The 21631-nt window shown below is 38.1% G+C and overlaps 1 pseudogene; it reads right to left on the reverse strand.

Moving 5' to 3' along the window:
* Nucleotides 1–18832: 18832 nt before the first annotated feature.
* Nucleotides 18833–19480, reverse strand: LOC116629338 (annotated as a pseudogene).
* Nucleotides 19481–21631: the final 2151 nt, after the last annotated feature.

The following is a 21631-nucleotide window of genomic DNA, read 5'->3' on the forward strand; positions in this document are numbered from 1 at the left end:
CAAACCTCGGTGAACTTTCCTTCATGAATGTCTCTTCACTTAAGCCATTTGATTTGAATTTGTTTTCTGTTGGGGCCTTCACTGATTATAAAAACAATAATATTAATCATAATAATCTAGGAGTCATGGAATACTTACCAGATGTTGGATATTATGCTAAGTGTTTCATATGTGCTATTTAATTGAATCTTTAAAAAATTCTTATGGGATGTGTATTATCTCTCTTAAGAGGGATTAAATTGAGGTTTAAAAAGGGCATCATTGCACAAGATCTCCCCAGCTAGTTAGGCAGCATCAAGACTCTAAGCCTAGCCTGTGTGACTCTGGAGCCCTTGCTCTTCTTCTTCTTCTTTTTTTTTTTATTCTGTTATGTTAATCACCATACATTACATCATTAGTTTTTGATGTAGTGTTCCATGATTCATTGTTTGCCTATAACACCCAGTGCTCCATTCAGTACGTGCCCTCTTTAATACCCATCACCAGGCTAACCCATCCCCCCACCGCCTTCCCCTCTAGAACCCTCAGTTTGTTTCTCAGTGTCCATAGTCTCTCATGGTTCATCTCCCCCTCCGATATCCCCCCTTCATTTTTCCCTTCCTACTATTTTCTTTTTTTTTTTTTTTTAACATATAATGTATTATTTGTTTCAGAGGTACAGGTCTGTGATTCAACAGTCTTGCACAATTCACAGCGCTCACCATAGCACATACCCTCCCCAATGTCTATCACCCAGCCAGCCCATCCCTCCCACCCCCCTCCACTCCAGCAACCCTCAGTTTGTTTCCTGAGATTAAGAATTCCTCATATCAGTGAGATCATAGGATACATGTCTTTCTCTGATTGACTTATTTCGCTCAGCATAACACCCTCCAGTTCCATCCACGTCATTGCAAATGGCAAGATCTCATTCCTTTTGATGTGGAGCCCTTGCTTTTCCTAATCACTCTGGAAGGCTGCCTGTTTTGTGAGATTGTGCCCGTAGTGCAGGAGCCGCAGATAGAAATCTTTAAACAGTAGTCTATAACTAGATAAATAAGAAAAGTGGTAGTGTTTAGTTCAACTCCACATATATTTATTATTTTTTAAAGATTTTATTTATTTATTTGAAAGAGAGAAAGAGAGAGCTAGCATGAGCGGGGGGGGGGGGGCGTGAGGGGCAGAGGGAAAGGGAGAGGCAGACTCCCTACTGAGGAGGGAGCCCGATGCAGCGCTCTCCATCCCAGAACCCGGGATTAGGATCTGAGCCAAAGGCAGACACTTACATGACTGAGCCACCCAGGTACCCCCACAATTATTTATTGTCATTACCATATGCTCAGCATTATTCTAGGATTTGAGAATGTAGAGATAAAAATGTTCTGTTTCCAGATAGATTTATTACTTGACCGGAGCATCAGACATCACAAATACATAAATTAAGTAATATTTTACACATGGAAATACAAATACTTCCAGGCCACGGAGGAAGAATTTTGAAGTCGAATGGTTTGAAGCTCGGGTGACTCATTGGGATCCCACGTTGATTTAGTTGAAACCTGTACACTGACCATGGAATTGCAGTGCTCCAGGCCTGCTGGATTTACCCCGTGCATTCCCAGTGTTTGATAGTCTCTTGTTGGAAGCAACACTCAGGTGATTACCTTTGTCAACAAAACATGCATTTCTTCTCTGGGGGTTACAATGTTAGAACTTAGAGAATGATAGAATTTAACTGTCCAACCTCCTGGTTATGATTAATATAGAGATAATAAACATGAAATAACAGATAACAGTGTATTTTTTTCTTCTGAATCCATTTTTCTCTTTACAGATGTTAAAATACTAAAAGTTTAGTAGATTACAATCATTTTGTTTGATATAAAACTCATAGATTATAAGATGCACGAGCATTTTTAATAATAATCTTAAAAAGGAAAAGACATTGTCATGGAATCTATAGCATGGTTCTTTTTGATTACTTAGAAGTTGTATTTTATATTTATTGAAAGAGTTGTTTTAGGATTAAACTTTGTACACAAGAACCAGTCTTGGAAATACATAAAAGGAGAATGTAAACAAAATAATTTGGTTAAGGTATTTCTAATTTCTTCCCTTAAGAGATTAACTTTTTTGAATCACTTTTTGAGCTATCACTGTCTGTACTGTGCCAAACAAATTTTGGAATTAGAACTTACTTTTCTCATCTCTAAAATAATAGTAATAATAACTCTTCTCCCTTGGGGTTGCTGCAAACGTTGAGTGAAATGAAATGTGCAACATGCTTAGCATAGTGCCTGGTACATAATAAACACTCAATAAAATTTGTTACTAATTGTGCTATTGTTATTTTTATTATATTCCTTTCAAGGTGGTACCTGATAAGTGGCCTAAAATCGGTGTAAACAAAAATCTGTTAATAGGCAGAAAGTCCTTTTGTCTCACTATTCCCCACCTGATTGCTCTAGATTGTAAACTATTTTTTGATGAGGGCTACAACTAAGGCCAGGCCAGCTGTTTGGCTGGTTAAAGCAATAGTTTTCCTCCGAATGAAATCATTCCTTCATAAAAAGATAGAGGTAATAATCATGTAACCCATATCTCCTTAGCAGAACAGAGAAAGATAAAGAAATGTGAACACACAGTATAAGCTTTGAAATGATACACAGTGGTCACCACGTATTATGAATATCAATTTCATAAATATTGCTCGACTGATTAAGTCTATTTTGAAAGAAAGGAAAACAGAGTGTTGTATTCATTTTCCAGAAAGACCATGTATTGTTTCCCCGGAACCTCAAAATAAAGACTCATGAATGAAAATAACGGGATTTTTATTTTTTTTCCCCAGCTCCCTCTACCTACGTGTCAGACCTTGGCACGTTACAAGTCATTTTTCTTACGTAACCTCTGTAATCATGGGGCAGTGCCCGTGGCAAAAAGCACAATCTGAATTGAGATGCAAATCAGCAGGATCTAAGCAACAGCAGACAATATTCAGAGATGCCTTTGCTTTGTGGCTGCCAGTGCAGAGGCTCTGGGGACAGCAGCGGTGTCTCCCTCGCCGTCAGTCACGTGCAGGTGTGAACGCCATATTCAACCCCCGCGCATTCTGACCCACGATGACGGGGATGGACCCACGGTTCAGGACCTCAGCCGTGTTCGGAGTTTACGTGACTCCAGGAGGTCGCCATCTACAAGCTCTGCAGAGATTGTTCTCATGTTGAGGCTATTGAAAATTATTTTCAGGCAAAATTGACTCCACCCTTCCAGTTCTCTTTTCAATAATTTCTGATGCTTTTACTTTTTTCCCCAGAGAATAAGTACCCATTCTTTTCCCCTCCTTTGATTGCTTTAAAATAAGAAATGGTGAGCTGTGACTTAAAAACTAGTGCAGTTTTGGGGCGCCTGGGTGGCTCAGTCGTTAAGCGTCTGCCTTTGGCTCGGGTCATGATCCCAGGGTCCTGGGATCGAGCCCCGCATTGGGCTCCCTGCTCCGCGGGGAGCCTGCTTCTCCCTCTCCCACTCCCCCTGCTTGTGTTCCTGCTCTAGCTGTCTCTCTCTCTCTCTGTCAAATAAATAAAATAAAATCTTAAAAAAAAAAAAAAAAAAAACTAGTGCAGTTTTGAAGAAGCCAACTCTTCCCTCCTCGTTTTCACTCACCCCTATTTCTCCCATTTCTATTGTCTTTAGGCAAACAATTAAATGAATACATAAATAAAAATCATCTACCCAGCTAACACAGTTACTTCACAAATACTTGACCGAGAAAACTTTCATTTTAAAGTGAATATATTAATAGACAAGTGATGTATAATATTTATTTTTGCCTCATCTCCTGATTTTCTAAATTTAGGATACACTAATTTCTTTTAGCCCTCAGGCCACAAAAACTAGTATTTTCTGTCATGAATAGTGTATTCTCTTGGCTTGGAATGGGCATCTAAAAATACCTGTTCCTTATAATGGAGGCTTATCTACAGAAATAGCTAAGCATTTTAAAGGGTTACTGGCAGAAATGAAATAAATGCACGTGCAAACTTCACATAGTACCACCTCAACCTTTCCCTGAATCTTATCTCAGTGAAATAAAATTTCAAGGAAATCTCAGGTGATTTCAGAGATGCTGTAGGAGATTTTTTGGGGCCCTTTATTCTCTATATATCAATATAAAATTCTCTCCATTGAACTTTTCTGCTTTTAAGTGTGTAACATCAGTGTATTTCCATTGAGGATAAAAAGGACTTTAAAAATTTCAGTGTGCCTTGCTTTGGAGTTTACATTCTAATATAAACTCACAAGAAGAAATATAATACTTATTTATATTAACTTACAGAGAACTGTTGATTTAAAAAATAAAAGTCATTAATCTTTTAATATCAGCACTTGCTGCACATAAGTATTGTTTACAAATCATTTACATTTTAATAAAGGTATTAGGAGCAGTAAAGAAGAGACAAAGAAATTTTAAACTAAAAGTTTAGGAGTAACAAATTTAAAAATCAATCAGATATATTTATAGAAGTTTGTGCAGAAAATAAGTTAATGTTGATATTGGGAATTAAGTCACAAAAATTATTTCTTGCCATAATTAGTTATTTTACCTCTTATAAAAATATATCACTAACTGACTTATACAAATAAATAACTCACTCCTACGACTCCTGGATAAAAACCATTTATCAGATATGAACAGATCACTTTACTAAAATAAAATTAGCACTCTTTTTCTGTTGTTATGTCTTTCATATTTTTTTCATGTTATCTCCCTACTTTGCTTTTTCTGCACTGATCTTTTTTCTTCTGTATAATATTCCTTATGTGTTGTTTATATGATAACTAAATTAGTCTGTAGTTTCTCTAAACTGGTAGTTACATCTAGAGATGTTATTAGATTTAGGATCAGTTTAGGGGAATGATACATCTCTAGAGATAGTTATGTGGGCTTCCTAGTAGGTGAGTTCATGAGGCACATTATTTCTGGCTATCAAACTTAGAAATTCAGTTTTATCTTTTCATCCATGGTGAATTTCCCCAACAGCATTTTGCCCTACTAACTTTAGAACTATAAATTAAAAAACAGTTGTTTCATTCGAGTTTAAAAATGGTAATTTTAAATTCTAATGTTTTTTCCCCTACTTGTTAGCTATGATTCTCCTTTTAAAAGCATGTTATCAATTATTTGGTTGGCTTTTAATACAATATATATAGAAAACAATGATGAATATATATTATTTTTCTCATTAATCAGTTTTAAAATGTTTTGGTGCCCTAGGAATCTTCAATGCTGACCAGTGGGAGTATTTTTGTTATTATTAAGAGCTCTTAGACTTTTACAGTTGACATGATTCAGTTTTTTTAGTTGTTTTCTTTACGATCCTTAAATTGTTCCATCTGATGCCAGTGGAAGCTGATTCTAGTTGACACTTTTGACATGATCACATTAATCTTTGAGAATCCCCTTACTTCTGGAATGATAAAATACTTCAGATTCATCTTGTACCTTTACTACCTGAGACCTGAAACCAAGAATTTCTCCAAGTTCCCTGGTTATTTAATGAGAAATATCTTTAGATATTAAATTATAAACACTAGAGTTGCCCATCACTACTTGGGTTTTAGAATAAGCAAAGTTGAATTCTTAATATCAGGAACAAACTGAGGGTTGCTGGAGTGGTGGGGGGTGGGAGGGATGGGGTGGCTGGGTGGTAAACATTGGGGAGGGTATGTGCTATGGTGAGCGCTGTGAATTGTGCAAGACTGTTGAATCACAGACCTGTACCTCTGAAACAAATAATACATTATAAGTTAAAAAAAAAAAAAAGAGAGAGAGAGAGAAGAAGATAGCAGGAAGGGAAAAATGAAGAGGGGGAAATTGGAGGGGGAAACGAACCATGAGAGATGATGGACTCTGAGAAACAAACTGAGGGTTCTAGAAGGGAGGGTGGTGGGGGGATGGGTTAGCCTGGTGATGGGTATTAAAGAGGGCACGTAGTGAATGGAGCACTGGGTGTTATACACAAACAATGAATCATGGAACATTACATCAAAAACTAATGATGTAATGCATGGTGATTAACATAACAATAAAATTTTAAAAAAAGAAAATAGGCAATAAAAAAAAGAATAAGCAAAGTTGGAAATACACATTGTTCAGGAGAAAATATTCATATGTTCACAATGATATTTCAGTTTTTTTCAATCTCGTAGGTGAGAAATGGTATCTCAGTGTGTCTAATTTGGACCTCTCCTATTTTGATTAATCCTGAAGGTTTTTTTCCCCTCATATAATCTCAGGATTATTTGTGTATTTTAAAAGTTAATGATACATTTATATCATTTGCCTACTTTCCGGCAGATTGTTGGTGTTACCCAGTTTTAAAAGCTCCTTATATGTTAGGAAATAAGTCATTTGTGATTAGTCTTTTTTTTTGTTTACAGTGTATATTTTTTCATTTTTTTTAAATTTTGATAATAATGGACTATAATAGGAACTGAAATGTCTACTGGAAAACAGTAAAACTTTAAAAACTATATGAAACATCTGCTCTAAAGGATTCGCAGATTGTGAATAATTTGAAAGTCAGGATTAAAAAAAAAAAAAGGCAGCCAGGAGCAGTGATTCTGGTATCAGAAGCAGTTTTTCTGCAAAATGCCTCTGCCAATTCCTAAAGGGTGGTGAACAGGCAGAAAGATGAACTTCCCACATTGTAGGCAAAAGAATAGCATTGGAATTCAGGGCCTGCCTGGAAGTTAGCCACACTGTGAAAGTTGAGGGCACAATCCTCCCCAAGACCACTCTCATGTCAGATACCAACTGCAGGTTCAGAGGGTCCTGAAATCACCCCCTCAGTTTTAATAATTCTCTAGGACTCACAGAACTCCCAGAAAGCTATTTTACTCATGGTTATGGTTTATTACAGGAAAAGAATACAGTTTAAAATCAGCCAAAGGAAGAGATGCACAGGGCAGAGTCTGGGAGGGTTCCAAATACGAAGCATCCATTGTCTTTTCCTGTGGAATCAGGACGTGTTATTCTTTTGGCACTGATGTGAGATGACACACATGGAGTATTGCCAACCAGGGAAGCTCACCTGAGCCTCAGTGTGCAGAGATCAGAGACACCTGAATATTTATATTCAGAGATATCTATTACATAAATATGACTGATGGACTGATTACGGACAGGGTTGAACTTAGTCTCCAAAGGCATGACCCAAAGCCCCTATCTTAAATCCCATGATTGGTCTTTTTGGCCTGGCAACTCCATCCTAAGACTATTGGGTGCAACTTGTTCCCCTGTGCTATGCTATGTGGCCGGCAACTGCCCTAATAGAGATACTCTATGAAGAATGATATAGGTTATCTCCTAGAAGCTGATGGCAAAGATCTGACCTCTTTTTTAGGCATGTCTGAATTCTTTACAACACAAGGGCTCAATGAGGAAAAGAAACTCTGTTTCTCCCACACATTGAGATTGTGAAAGTCCACACTCTTTGGAGTAAGAATGAATAATTTGGAAGAGTTCTTATAGGAACTGAGGTCCTATAGTAATTTATATCAATTCTGATAATTGAACTAACTGGTATGTAATTGCTACCACCCTTAGCCACCTACCAGAAGGAAACTCAAATACCATGCAGAAGAAAATAATAACTAAAACTCAAACTTTTTACATTTTAAAATATTCAATGAAGATACCTAATCAAGAATAACCAGGCATACAAAACTCAAGATAACAACCACAATTTAAAACAAATAAATAAAAGACAGTAGGAACAGATCCATTGTGTATTCAGATAACAGATACAGATAAAGACAAAGAGTAAGATTAAAATGTTGTACATACTAAATGACGTAGACAATATTGAGAACTTTTGAAGAGAACTGGAACCATAAAAAATAAACAATGGAAAAGTGACAATCATATATACAAATGTAACTTTAGAAATTAAAATGCAAAATTTAGTGGAAAAGTTTATAAAAGTAAGAATAAGTGAAGAAAAAATTACTAAACTGAAAAAGGGGCAGAGGAAAATACCCAGAATAAAGTATGTAAAGACAAAGGTATGTAAAACACACACAGCCACACACACAAATATTAGAGATGTCATAGTTGAATCATTACACAAGCACCTACAGAGCCTGGAGCCTTACCATCGGGGTTTCTGTGCTTTTCTAAGACTCCTCTGTTCCATGCATGGAAGAAATTCATATGTGGGAAAAAACATTAAAACTGGTAGTAGTGACCAGCATTGCCTGATGATTGCTGGCATAGGGGTTCTTCCTCAAAATGTAGACAGTGATTTCCCAGGCATGATTGAAAGTGTACTGACTATAAGCTCTAGAGTATTCAACTTGAATTTTGAAGTTCATTTAAAAAGGAAAAGGTAGACAAAGATTTTTCTCACATTTTATGGCTGTGCTTACTGTGGTGGTCAGCTATTCTAGAACTAGAATTCCGAAATTGTTTTCCCTATATGTTTGTTGGCAACAAGAAAAAAATTGGATGAAATTTGGAAGGTGGAAGGAAAGCAGCGTTTGCATCCAGTTGGTGCAGGGCACCAGATACTCCCAAAGCTGGTTCATCTGGGGCTGAACTCATGGTTCAACATGCTGGTTTGGGACACCAGTCAAAACTACAGCTCACTCAGATTCACCAGGACCTTCTTCTTTAGTTTATTTTACCTGTGGGCCAGGTATTTGCAGATTGGTGGAGAAGATGTCAGCTTCTTCAGAGCTCCCACATGGTCAAGGCTGCAGGTGGTGAGGGTCAGATTCTAGTTTGTCCTCATTGATTCTAGTTGGCCCAATCTTTCCCTGTTTCATGTGCAGCTTTCTTTCCCTACTGCTGTCCCTGCTAACATGCAGTAACTTCTAATCTACCATCAGAAGCAGAGGCAACAATTTTCTATTAACTTCTTCACCAAGAACTACAAATGCAGAAGATCTAAATTTTAAAACAAATCTCTTTGTGGTTTGCTCCCTGCTGAAACCTTAACTGATGCTGAAATTGATACTAACATGGTTCTAGTTCTAGGGAAATAAAACCTTAAGGGTGAATTATATACATATTTTCAGGGATATCTGGAATTGATTCTCTAATAGGATTAAAATTAATTTCATTAACAATCTTGTTGCAAGTGATAAAGGGGACATTGGTAGTCTGTGCCAAGCAATGACAAAGCAGTTGCTTAAATGATTATGAAGACACCTAAAATCAAATGACTATAGAAGGCAAGACTCTAGACCAAGTAGTGCTGGTTTAGAACATTTTTTATGGAAATAAAGACCAAAATGGAGTTTGTTGGTTACTTGAGAATGCACTAGAGAACTTAAAGAAAGAAAATGGCTAATTCAGGGCTTTAATTTCCCAACTCAAATTATATAAGAAACAAAGTTTCAAGATTTGCACTAAATAAAGACCTTTAATTTTTCTAGATACAGGACAGAGATTTCTGAAAACCAAACCTCAAGTGTAATCATGGAAGTGGCTACTTTACAGAACAAGATGGATTCATAAAATCACATGGTTGCATATATTAAATGTAAGAAATTCATTGGAGGAGGATTTGACTGTGAAAATGGGGAGAGCACATTTGAAGAGATTCAATAAAATTGAGTACCTTAAAACTAAATTTTCCTGAGCCTGAACCTAAGCCTAAATTTCTTGGGTAGAAGTATTTCCTCCTCCCCTGACTGAGGACATTTGTCTCTCTTTGCCTTGAGAACCTATAATGGTTATCCTTGGAGTAATAAGGAAACATCGATTCTTCTGATGATGTAGCTCCACCAATCTCATTGCTTTTAGATCTATAACCAGATATAACCAGATTCAAATCCTGGAGGACCAAAAGGCAATATGCAGATGAAAATCAACATGAGATTGGCCATTCCAGATAATAGGAATGGATCCTAAATTTATTGGGGCAAAGTGGAAGAATTATAATGTTGGGTCAGACTGAATTTGTTGGTATGTTTGCATTAAGCATAGATTCTAGATTCAATAGGTTAGCCCCAGTAACTAGAAGAAATTTTCACAGTTTTCTTGGAGTATCAGCAGAATTTTATACTCAAATAGGACCTATACTAAATGAAGTTAAAATTCTACAACTTCCTTAGCACAGATAGAAGAAAGTATCCAGAAGCTAAGGAAGGTAAGAATTTAAAAAGGTAAAGAAGGTAAGGATTTATCATGAAAGACACTCTCTTAATTCCTTATATTTTTCAGAATGACCGAAGATTATTTGCTTCACCAAAGCTGTGAGAAATATATCCAGGAAGGGATTCTAGTATCCTTGATGATCTCAGTGTTGGCTATTCTCTGTAGGCCAGGAACGACAGTGGAAACTACTACATTTGAATTGGAATCCCTGATGAAGGGATGATGCATCCTAGGCCGCAGGGACCAGCCTGTGGTATTTAATTTCCAGAGGTGAATTAGGTATGCTTATTATAAAGATTTCTACAAATGGTTACTAAACAAAGCCAAAGAGGTTGTCAGAATGACTTGAAGTTCAGATATCAGTGGTCTTGGCTAATTGTTCATGGTGTTCTTAAAACTGAAAGCAGTCTTGGGGGCGCCTGGGTGGCTCAGTCGTTAAGCGTCTGCCTTCGGCTCAGGTCATGATCCCGGGTTCCTGGGATCGAGCCCCGCATCGGGCTCCTCGCTCAGCGGGAAGCCTGCTTCTCCCTCTCCCACTTCCCCTGCTTGTGGTTCCCTCTCTCGCTGTGTCTCTCTCTGTCAAATAAATAAATAAAAAAACAAAAAACTGAAAGCAGTCTACTGAAGTCTTACTTGTTAGGATAAATGGAAAAGCTTTAGTCTGGTGAACAGAATCCTGACCTGAATCACAATAGATAGTTGCAACCTCTCAACAAATTCTCATACCTGAGCCCTTTCATAAATTCAGAGTACCTTGCATGAAGGGGAGACTGGATCCCTTAAGGAAGGAACTTTCTATGCATTTAAAAATGTATGCTGTAAATCTTCCTTATGGCCTTTCCGAAAGGGATCTACAGCCATTTAGATGGTAACTGTGCATTGGAGAAGTGTATATAAAAAGGATTTAGGGGTATTATTGGACAACGGCTCTGAACAGCCACTACTTTTTGGAGACCCAAACAAATCTGAATAAGGTGGAGGCCAAGGGGTTAGTAAGTTCTGGTTAAGGTCCTTCTCACAGTGGGCTCAGTGGGTTCCTGAACTAACTCTGTGGTTATTTCTTCAGTCAGGAAATCATATTGGAATAGACATGCTCACCAACGGACAGAATCCCAAGAATGATCATTTCTGTTTTCATCACAGATCTTCCTAAGGAGTCATTTTATTTCTTCTTAAAGAAGTTTGGAGGCCATTATATTAGGAAAGGCCATGTGGAAGCTACTAGAACTGCCTCTGTTTATCAAATAGATTTTACATCCTGGAAGGTTTGCAGAAATTGGTGCCATTATCAAAGACCTGAAAGATGCATGGCATGGTGAATCTTACCAAAGTCTCATTCAACTCACCTATTTGGCCTGCACTGAAGAGAGTTGGATTTTGTAGAATGACAGTAGATTATCATAAATTTAATCAAGTGGTGACTTCAGATGCAGCCACCATTTCAGATGTGATTTTGATATTGGAGAAAATAGACATGCTCACCAACATGTGGCATGTATCAATTGATGTAACATATGGTACTTTGGTTTGTATATGCTATCTTTTTACTGGGAACTCTTTGCTTTTACCTGACAGAAACAGAAATACATGTTTACTCTCCTACCCTAGGGCAATATCAACTTCCTAGCCCAATATCATAATCTTGTCCATAGATACTTGGATGCCCTCTTAATTCCAGGACAGGACTAGGCTGTTCAATTAATGATCTGATTCTCATTAGGCATGGTGAGAAGGAAGAAGCAGCTTTTCTAAACACATTGATAATAAACATGTGTACCAAATGGAAGGAGGTAAATGCCACAGAAATTCAGTAGTCTACCACTTCAGTGAAATTTCTAGAGTCAAAGCATCTGGAACATGTCAAGATATGACTTTCAGGGTGAAGGAAATATTGATGTAGGTGCAAATTGGCTCGTGTTTATGGAATTTATTGATTCCCATGATTATCATCACACTGAGGAAGCTAGCATGTTAGAATAGTGAAAAGCCTTTAGGAGATTCAGTTACTGTGCCAGATGGGCACATAAGCTTCTGGGGTTGAAATAATGTCCCCTAAGATGGAAGGTATGTTATAAATCAGTGACCAATATTTAGTGCTGTTTCTCCCATAACAAACATTCATAACTCAGGAAAGCGGGCATAAGATTTGGGGGTAATTCTCTTACTCTTACCCCTAGTAAATGAACTATTAGTGAAAGTTTTGCTTCCTGTCCTCATATCTTTGAGTTCTGCTGCTTGATATGTCTTAGTTCCCAAGGAATAAATATTCTCACAAGGGAACACAATTGTTTTATTAAACCAGAGGTTGAGATTACCACCTGGCCACTTTAGAATTCTCATGACAGTGAATCTGCTGGCAAAGAAGGGGATTACTGTGCTCTCTGGGATAATTGATACTGACTCTTCAGCGGAAATCAATTTGCTACTATGGAGTAAGGAGACATAGGCCTGGAATGAAGTAGATACCCTGGCTACCCTCTTAGTGCCCCATGTTCTGGGATAAAGTTAATGGAAAACTACAAGTACTCAATAGAGGCAGGACTGCTAAAGCCCCGATCTTTCAGAAATGAGGGTTTGTGTCGTCCTCTGAGGCAAGGAACCATGAACTGCTGAAGAGCTCACTGAGGGCAAAGGAAAGACGGAAGTGTCAAATCATAAACATCAGCTACACAGTCATGCTTAGGACTTTCTTCCTTATATTTATATGAATATGTGTGCATGAACTCATTCAATTATTTTTTAAAATCCCATAGTCCTTATAATTTAACATAAAGTACGTTAATAATACTTAACCCTATTCAACATTTAAAATGTGCTTCAGGTAGAAGAGAAAAGAACATCACCCAAAAAAGAGATAAAGTGACTTTGGGACTTTTATCCTTTTTATGGAGGAAGGATTAGTGTGGTTTTTGTTGTATGCAGTTCAATTGCCATCGTTAGAGTATGACTTTGCCTGTGTTTTTCTTTGGGGTTAAGTATAGTTAAAAGATGTGTACATGTATCTCAAGTTGACAAAAAGTGAACTGGTTGTTTTCCCACTTTTTCAATTTAGCTAAACTAAACAACACTTTCTAGAATTCTTTTCCTATGTAGTTTCAGGTTAGGGTTGTATTGGAAGTTTAACTAAACTGCTTCATAATATTCCTGTCTCAGCATCCATTTTGTGTGGTCAAGTAGCCTGCAGGGGCCTTGAACTGACACTAGTTCCTCCTGGGAGCACATGCTGATAACACCCCGAAGAGCCACAAGTCAATGTGATGTGATTCTTGATATTCTTATACCCTAAGATGGCTCTGACAACCCCCTTTATCATAAGCACTCTCTCCTGCCTCCCAAGGCCTTCTCCTTATACTCCCCTTAGATAAGGTCCCCAGGAAGCTTATCAAAAACCCCACTTTTTTTTTTTTTTTGGTTTGAATTTATCAATCTGGTCTTAGCTTGGGAAGCCCGAAAGCACTCCCCCAGTAGACCCTAATAAAAGCAGGTTCCACATGTTCTGTTGGACTCTGTTGACACTCTGCCTTGGTGTCCCTATATGGCCCTTTGAGGCATGCTATGTACTTCCTCCAGGACCTACGAGTAGTAAACTTCTCTATTTTGATTCCCTTGTGGTCTTTTGTTGAACCCTGGCTCACCAACACCCTGGGCTCTATTTAACAAATTTTAACAAAGTCACAATAGGTTCCTACAAAGGAAATTTTTGTGAGATTTTGAGGGCAGTGAAAAGTAGTCATTCCACCCTGAATCAGAGTTTTGCATCAGGCAGCACTGCAGCTTTTGAATGTAGTTAGTGACATCTTGTTGAAGTAGGCCTGCAGTCTTTTGAGCTACCAAAGATCTCCTCAAGCTTGTTTTTGGATGAGGTGATTGTGTCATTTGGCGGCAAAGGGCATCAACTTCTGCAGATTATATAGGTCACTGAGGATGGAAATGGTGAGAGAGAAGTAATTTCAATTTCTGTTTTTCCTCAGGTGTTCCAATTTCTCTCAACTCTCTCACTTCACATCTGGTTGTTTTCCTGAAGGTTGGTTCTGCTGTTCTAGAGCTTCATCCACTACCAGAGTCAGAGGCAACTGCCTTTCATGGACATTTTACCAGTTTCCATAATTTCATTAGGTTTCATCCCTCTTGGAATCCTATGAATTTACATAATTCCTAGTAGTCCTGTTTCCCTAAACAAACCTATGATGGTTATTTTTTTTTTTCTGGCCTTTTTTATTGTTATGTTAATCACCATACATTACATCATTAGTTTTTGATATAGTGTTCCATGATTCATTGTTTGTGTATAACACCCAGTGCTCCATGCAGTACATGCCCTCCTTAATACCCATCACCAGGCTAACCCATCCTCCCATGCCCCTCCCCTCTAGAACCCTCAGTTTGTTTTTCAGAGTCCATAGTCTCTCATGGTTCATCTCCCCCTCCGATTCCCCCCCCTTCATTCTTCCCCTCTTGCTATCTTCTTCTTCTTCTTTTTTTTTTTTTTTTTAACATATAATGGTTATTTATGTGTCAACTTCACTAGTCCAAAGGTGCCCAGATATTTAATTAAATGTTATTCTGAGTATGGGTGGGTACGGGTAAGGGTGTTTCTGGATGAGATTAACAATTGAATCAGTAGACTGAATAAAGCAGATTGCCTTTCACAATGTGGGAGGACATCATCCAATTCATTGAAGGCCTGAGTAGGAAAAAAAGGCTGAAGAGAGATTTTCTCTCTTTGCTTGATTGTCTTTGAGGTGGAATATCAGTTTTCTCCTGCCTTGGGACTCATGCTAGGAGTGGAATTTATACGGGCGACTCTCCTGGTTCTCTGGCTTACAGACTCAAAATGCAAATATACCACTCAACTGTCCTGTGCCTCCAGCTTGCTAACTTGCAAATCTTGGGACTTCTCATTCTCCATAACCACACAAGTCAATTCTATATAATAATCCACCCCCCTCTTTCTCTCTTTCTCTGAAATAGAAATAAATATATATGAATATAATATACATATATATAATTTATATACATATGTGTTATTTTTTGCCTGTTTCTCTGCAGAACCTAGATGAGTATGAAACTCTGACAAACACATATTCTATATAAATAAGCAGTAATGTAGATCTTTAAAATCCTTGAAAGTACTCCAGTGGTTCTTTTAGTATGTCTGTAATTTATGAAGATTGAGTGAAATTTTGAGTGCTGTATTTCAGGAAAGACATTTAAAAGCTTGAATCAAGAAATTTTAGAGCCAGAAGCACTAAAAGGTTTATGGCAGCCCTCTTTCCCATATGTCACTCAAAATAAATATCAATAATAATTTGTAAAATAAACATAATATATCCAACTAAATTCTAATTATTTCAATAAATGAAAAAATAAGCATATTAAATACCAAATACTTTCAAATTATCTCTGTCTCCCACCCTTTTGATATTCCTGTTTTTTCTAGTACACTAAGCATATATGCTTAGTTTAACTCTAGGAAATTGTAGTAGACTGCAAAAATAGTTCTAATTTTTCTTTTCTTTTTTTTTTTTTTAAAGATTTTATTAATTTATTTGTCAGAAAGGGGGGGAGAGAGAGAAAGAGAGAACACACAAGCAGGGGGGAGCGTCAGGCAGAGGGAGAAGCAGGCTCCCCACCGAGCAGGGAGCCCGATGCAGGACTCGATCCCAAGACCACAGGATCCTGACCTGAGCCAAAGGCAGACTTAACCAACTGAGCCACCCAGGCATCCCTAGTTCTAATTTTTCTCTCTATATATCTACCACCTTTGAAAAGTGACATTGCAGCTCCTTCCATAAAGAGGTGGAGACTTTCCCATCCCATGAATCTGGGCTGACTTTTAACAATTTTTGGTCAATAGAATATAGTAGAATGGCATGGGTGCCAGTCCTAAGTTTGGGTCTCAACTGTCCTCGTACTCCTTCTCTCTCTCAGTGGCCTGTGCAATTCTGAGCTAGCCTGCCAGGAAATGAAGACCATGTGGAAGAGAGGTCAGTTGCCCCAGCTGAAGCTTCCTAATCCTGTCTACTACTGGTAAATATTGAAACATGTGAGGAAGTACAGCCAATATTGCCAGAGCTGTTTACCGGACCCACAACTGTCCAGGGATATAAGAATAAGTCCAGCTGAGACCAGAAGAACCGTATGACATATAGACTCATGAGGGATAAAAACTGTTTTTTTTCTTTTAAGCCACTGGGCATTGAGGTGGTTTGTTACATCTCAATGGCTGAGAGAGAAATCCAGCACTGGACATTATTAAGCAGGAGTGTATACAGAGGAAGGCGATTAACCTGTCAAGAGGTCTGAAAATCAAGCTGTATGAGAATGGGTTGAAAGGATTAGGATATTTAGCATAGAAAGCAAGGATTTTTAGGAGGGACAGAGGGGCTTCCCTAAAATAATTGCTGAACTGTTATGTAAGAGGGGATTATGTTTACCCAGAATAAATTTAGAAGGCAAAAAGGGGTGCCTGGGTGGCTCAGTCATTAAGCGTCTGCCTTCAGCTCGGGTCATGATCCCAGGGTCCTGGGATCGAGCCCCACATCAGGCTCCCTGCTTGGCGGGAAGCCTGCTTCTCCCTCTCCCACTCCCCCTTCTTGTGTTCCCTCTCTTGCTGTGTATCTCTCTGTCAAAATAAATAAATAAAATCTTAAAAAAAAAAAAAAAAGGAAGGCAAACAGTAAACCTTGGCAGATATTAAGATGATGAAAGACATTGTAATAGAACTATATAAATTGTAGAACTTCCTCAAATTTATCTGGTGGGGATGGTGCCTTACAGTGCAGTTAGTTTTTGTCATTAGAAATATTCATACAGAATGGATGACCTTTTCACAGGTTTGTTTCAGAAGGCAAATTTCCTCTTCGGCTTGAAGTTTTGACTAGGCAACATATAACATTACTTAAGTCCAAATTTATATGTGCAGTAAGAATTTATATGTTTCTTTGCATTAAGTATGCTTTTCATAATTATCAATATTCAAAAATTTATATTACTTAAATACCAATAATACAACTTTGATTTTCTATTCATTTTGATTTGAATTGATGATATCATAGCCATACTCCGAGTGGAATCATCTGAAAATCTATCCACCACCTTACCATCGACAGAGCTGTTAAAATGTGTTCTTGGTTCCAAATAATTCACTTCAAAAGAAACTGTTGGGTTATAACCAATGTTGAAAGTGAAGACAAAAAATTCACACAGAGGTAATACAAGAAATTTATTTCTATTCCTTTGTTCAACAAATATCTATTGATTTCCTGTTATTTGCTAGACACTGATTTAAGCACTGGGGATATGTTAATAAACAAGTGAAGGCATTGCCTTTAGGAAGGTTCTTTTCTAGTAAAGAAGGAAAACAATAAACAATTAGGAATTCCATTTTTTGTGTATTGGTTCACAACCCTATCAGGAGCTTAGCAGATATACTTGAAACTGGCCCTCATACTCAGAGGGCAGGGAGAGAACAAAGAAAGGAGCAGGCCACTCTAGATTCGGAAGTGGCAGTTTTAATAAGCAAAGGGAACTTACGTACAAGGCTTATCATGGGTGGCAGCAAGACAAATGGACCCCTGCCCCACTTGCCAAATCTTAAAAATTTAAATAAGGGCCTTAATGGGCTCAGTCACATATATCATACAGGGGTTCTCGACACCACATACTTGTCTCAAGGTTCTGTTTTTGGAGCAGCATCTGGGAGCAGGAAAGGCTAGTGGAACCCATATTCCAAAGACAGGCAAGGGAATGAGGATGCCAGGGTCCACTCAGCCCACAGGTCATTTGGCAATCAGGTCTTCTCGATTATGTTGCCCAACATTGTGAGTTAGCGATAGTGCTAAGAAGAAAAATTAAGCACAGTAAGGAGACATAAATTAGTGGATGAAGCAGTATTTTGGAAAAATGATCAGAGAAGTCCTCTGTGGGGAGGTGATATTTGAGCACAGGCCTGACTGAAGCTGGGAACAAACCTAGTAAACAAGGGGAATAACTTACCAAACAGATGGAAAAGATGGGGAAGAAGTTTTGCTAGGCATAGTCAATGGGAAATGCAAGAGAGGCTACATGCTGAAATGAGGTGAGGCAAAGGAGAGAGGCAGGAAGAAATTAGAGTAGTAGACAGTGGCTAGGTAACGTGAAACATCATAGGTCATGATTAGAATTTGGTATTTTATTTAGAGTATGATGTAAAGCCATTGGAAGGTTGAGACTAGGCACTTGGCAGGATATGTGTTCTGTTTTGTGTGGTTCACTCTTGCTTTTGGGGGAACATAAAGCTACGGCGGGGTTGAGTTAGGGGCAGAGTTCATTGGTCCTTGACCCAACTGCTTTCATATCCATTTTTTCCTTTCTCAAGTTCTGCCTTGGTACTGTATTTTCTAGGCTTTTTTATGAGACAGCTGGGTGAGACACTGACAAATGGAAGGAAGAGAGAAGCCAGGTCATTTTTTTCAATCTTCTTTCTCTCTGCCTCATCACTGACTATAAGCCTAGTGAATTATGGTGGTTCTGCTTTCCCTGGCATCAGCAGTGAGTATACTTTTGTGCTCTGGCTATGCCTCCTATTTTTTTTCCCCAACCAACAAGAAGCTATAACTTTATGAACGATAGAAACACTATACAAATTTCAAACCCAGCTTCAGTTATTCTTTTGAAACACCAGAAAAGGTCCTTGTTTTCAGATGGTTACATTGTTAATTCCATAATAGCATTTACAATATCATTACTGTTGTTCTTCAGGAATTGGACTGCCTTTTCTTTTGACACATTAGCTTGTGACATGACCCATTCTGTGTCCTTAACCTCCACACCGGTTTCATCAACCTCTTCCTCTTCACTCTCCTCTTGTACAGTTGGAGTCTGTGTGTTTTCTTGAATGCCTGAGACAGCTTCACCTTGAACTTTGAATTTCTCAGTAGTTGCTAGTTGTGCCTGCTGAGATAAATCCTTGATCTTGGCTTCCCCAAAAACTATGTAGGTATCTGAAGCTGGGCTCTTGTAGACATCTGGTTTTGTGATGACAAAGAAGATATTCTTAGATTTCCAGATAGTGACTCTCTTAACACTTGTAACCTGTCAAAGACCCAGTTTGGACACAGCCTTCTGTGCCTTCTTTTCACTCCGGCTCTGTTTTGCTTTACTGACCGGTTCTTCATTGATTTCAGCTGTGGCTGCCAGCTGGGCTTATTGTGTGGTCGCCTGTGTGGAATCCTGTTCCTCGAGCTCTGGAACTGATTCATCACTGTCAGATTCTGTTCCAGACCCTGTCTCAGCCTGAGGCCCTGGAAACTCCTGCTCTGTAGCAGGGACGGTTTCTGTGGCTTCACCAGGCATTTTGTGCAGGGAATATGGAACCAAGATGGTGGCAGAAAGAGAGCGAGCCATGCCTCTTCTTTTTGCACCTCAGCCTATGGGTGGGGAATTCTCCAAGGTGATTTGTTTATCTAGTTGGACCCTGACCTGACTGAAACAAGAAAGCTGAAGCAGGAATACTGTCATGAGACTATTCCAGTAATCTAGGCAAGAGAAGAACAAGTTGAACAAATTCTTATAACAGCGTGGACAAGGTGAAAAATGATGAAATTCGGTATCTCTTTTGAAGGTAAAATTCACATAGTTTTGTGATACAATAAATGAAAAGAAATATAATGTCTTCAATGTTCAGTTTGTAAAACTAGGTAAAGGTGGTATTGTTGGTAGGCACGGAGAAGATTGAGGAAGGAAGTGGTCAGGAGGGGAGGGCATATAAATTAAGAGTTCTGTTTGGTAAAAGTTGACATTGACATAGCTATTTGAGATCTACAGAGCATCAAGTAGAAAGTTAAGTATATGAGCCCAGAGTTTAGGAAAGCACTTCAGTTTAGAGAACTGTTAGGTGGGTGGGTAGGATTATTGGTATAATAAAGTCACGCAATTTGAAAAGATTACTTAGGAACTGGCTATGCTTAGAGAAAAATCCATAGCTGAGGACAAAGCCCTAATGCACTCCAATGTTTAGAAATTGGAGGGAGAAAAGAAACCATCCTAGGAGACTGAAAAGACACAACTAGTAAAGCAGAAGGAAAAAGACAAAAGTAGTATTCCTGGAAGCCAAGCGAAGAAAGCTTTTCAAGATGTCATGTCCAGTGGATAAAATGTTTCCTTTGTCTACTATATCCTTCCTCCTTCCCCCCTCCTCCATCTCTCTCCTTCTCTCTGTCCACTTTTCCCTTCCTTCTTTCTTTCACTGCTTTATTCAGTTATTTAACCAATATAATATATATCGACAGCTTGCTGGATGTACTGTGCTAGTTAATTCAGAACTCAGATGCAGGAGGCTCTGAATAAGAATTGTTAATAGTAGTCTTGTGGACAAGAGTCAATTTTTTTCAGACTGTTCCTTTAAATAAAGAATCAGAATTTATTTTTAGAAAACAAGGCATCGGTTAACCTGGAAAACAAACCCATTATTCTACGTCTTAGGAAAAGAATGAGATTTTTATCTTGCTTCACACTTTATATGCATTTACTCATACAAATAATATGTATATATGCATAAACATTTTACATTTGATTCTATCATATTTATTCACAGCATCTTGCAATGGAAAATTTTTTTAAAAGTTTCTTGTGTATCTATTCTATAATTTTATTTTTCTGCTTGGAAATAGCAAATGCAATAGAATTTTCTCTAGAGCACCTTATTTCTCTGTGACAATCCAAGGGTTAAATTAAAGGAGAAGTCAGATTCTTGTCCTTGGCTCAGAGGAAGCTAAACCGTAGCCTTCATTTATTTCCTTCAGATTCTGTTCTGCTCTTTTCTCTTTTAGGACTGAGCATGTAGCCTTCATTTTTCTCATCCCCAGCCAAGATGCACCTCTACAGTGGGGAGATATCCAGAATATGGGTTGGATCTAATTCTTAAAATCAAAGATAGGTAAGCTCCAAGGTTAAATTTGGAAAGCTCAGGAAATCCTAAGTGCAAACACCACCTTTCAATCACCTGCAAATCATTTCCTGCTCCCTTGTCTCTGAAAGGCAGGATTGCAGCCTCACTGTAATTTTTCTTTCTAAATTAAGCAGTGCATTTCAGGTGTCTGAGAAGCAGCTGAGTGAGGCAAGGGATTTTAGAACTGGATTCCATTCAAATTTGCTACTGGTTTATTTTATCATTACCTTTTCACAAATGGGGGTGAGAATTTTAGAATTTAGCTAAGGTCATTAGAGGAACAAAATATGGCAGCAAAATAGGCCTTGATGTTTTAGAGTTAAAAATAGAAAATTAAGAAAAAAATATGCTATTAAAATTCTACACTCTTAATTCCTTTTTTCCTCAGTATAATTATGAACTGCATGTGACAAGTAAGATACATTAAGCAGACTGAACCCGGTAAAATAATTGTATTTAACTGCAAAACTTAACTAGGGAACTTTTTGTCTTTGACCTTATTCAAACCATTAAGAGCTTATGTTTATATGTTTGTACCCTTTAGAAACTAGGATTGG

Source organism: Phoca vitulina, unplaced genomic scaffold, assembly GCF_004348235.1.
Source record: "Phoca vitulina isolate PV1807 unplaced genomic scaffold, GSC_HSeal_1.0 scaffold3, whole genome shotgun sequence".
Taxonomy (NCBI): domain Eukaryota; kingdom Metazoa; phylum Chordata; class Mammalia; order Carnivora; family Phocidae; genus Phoca; species Phoca vitulina.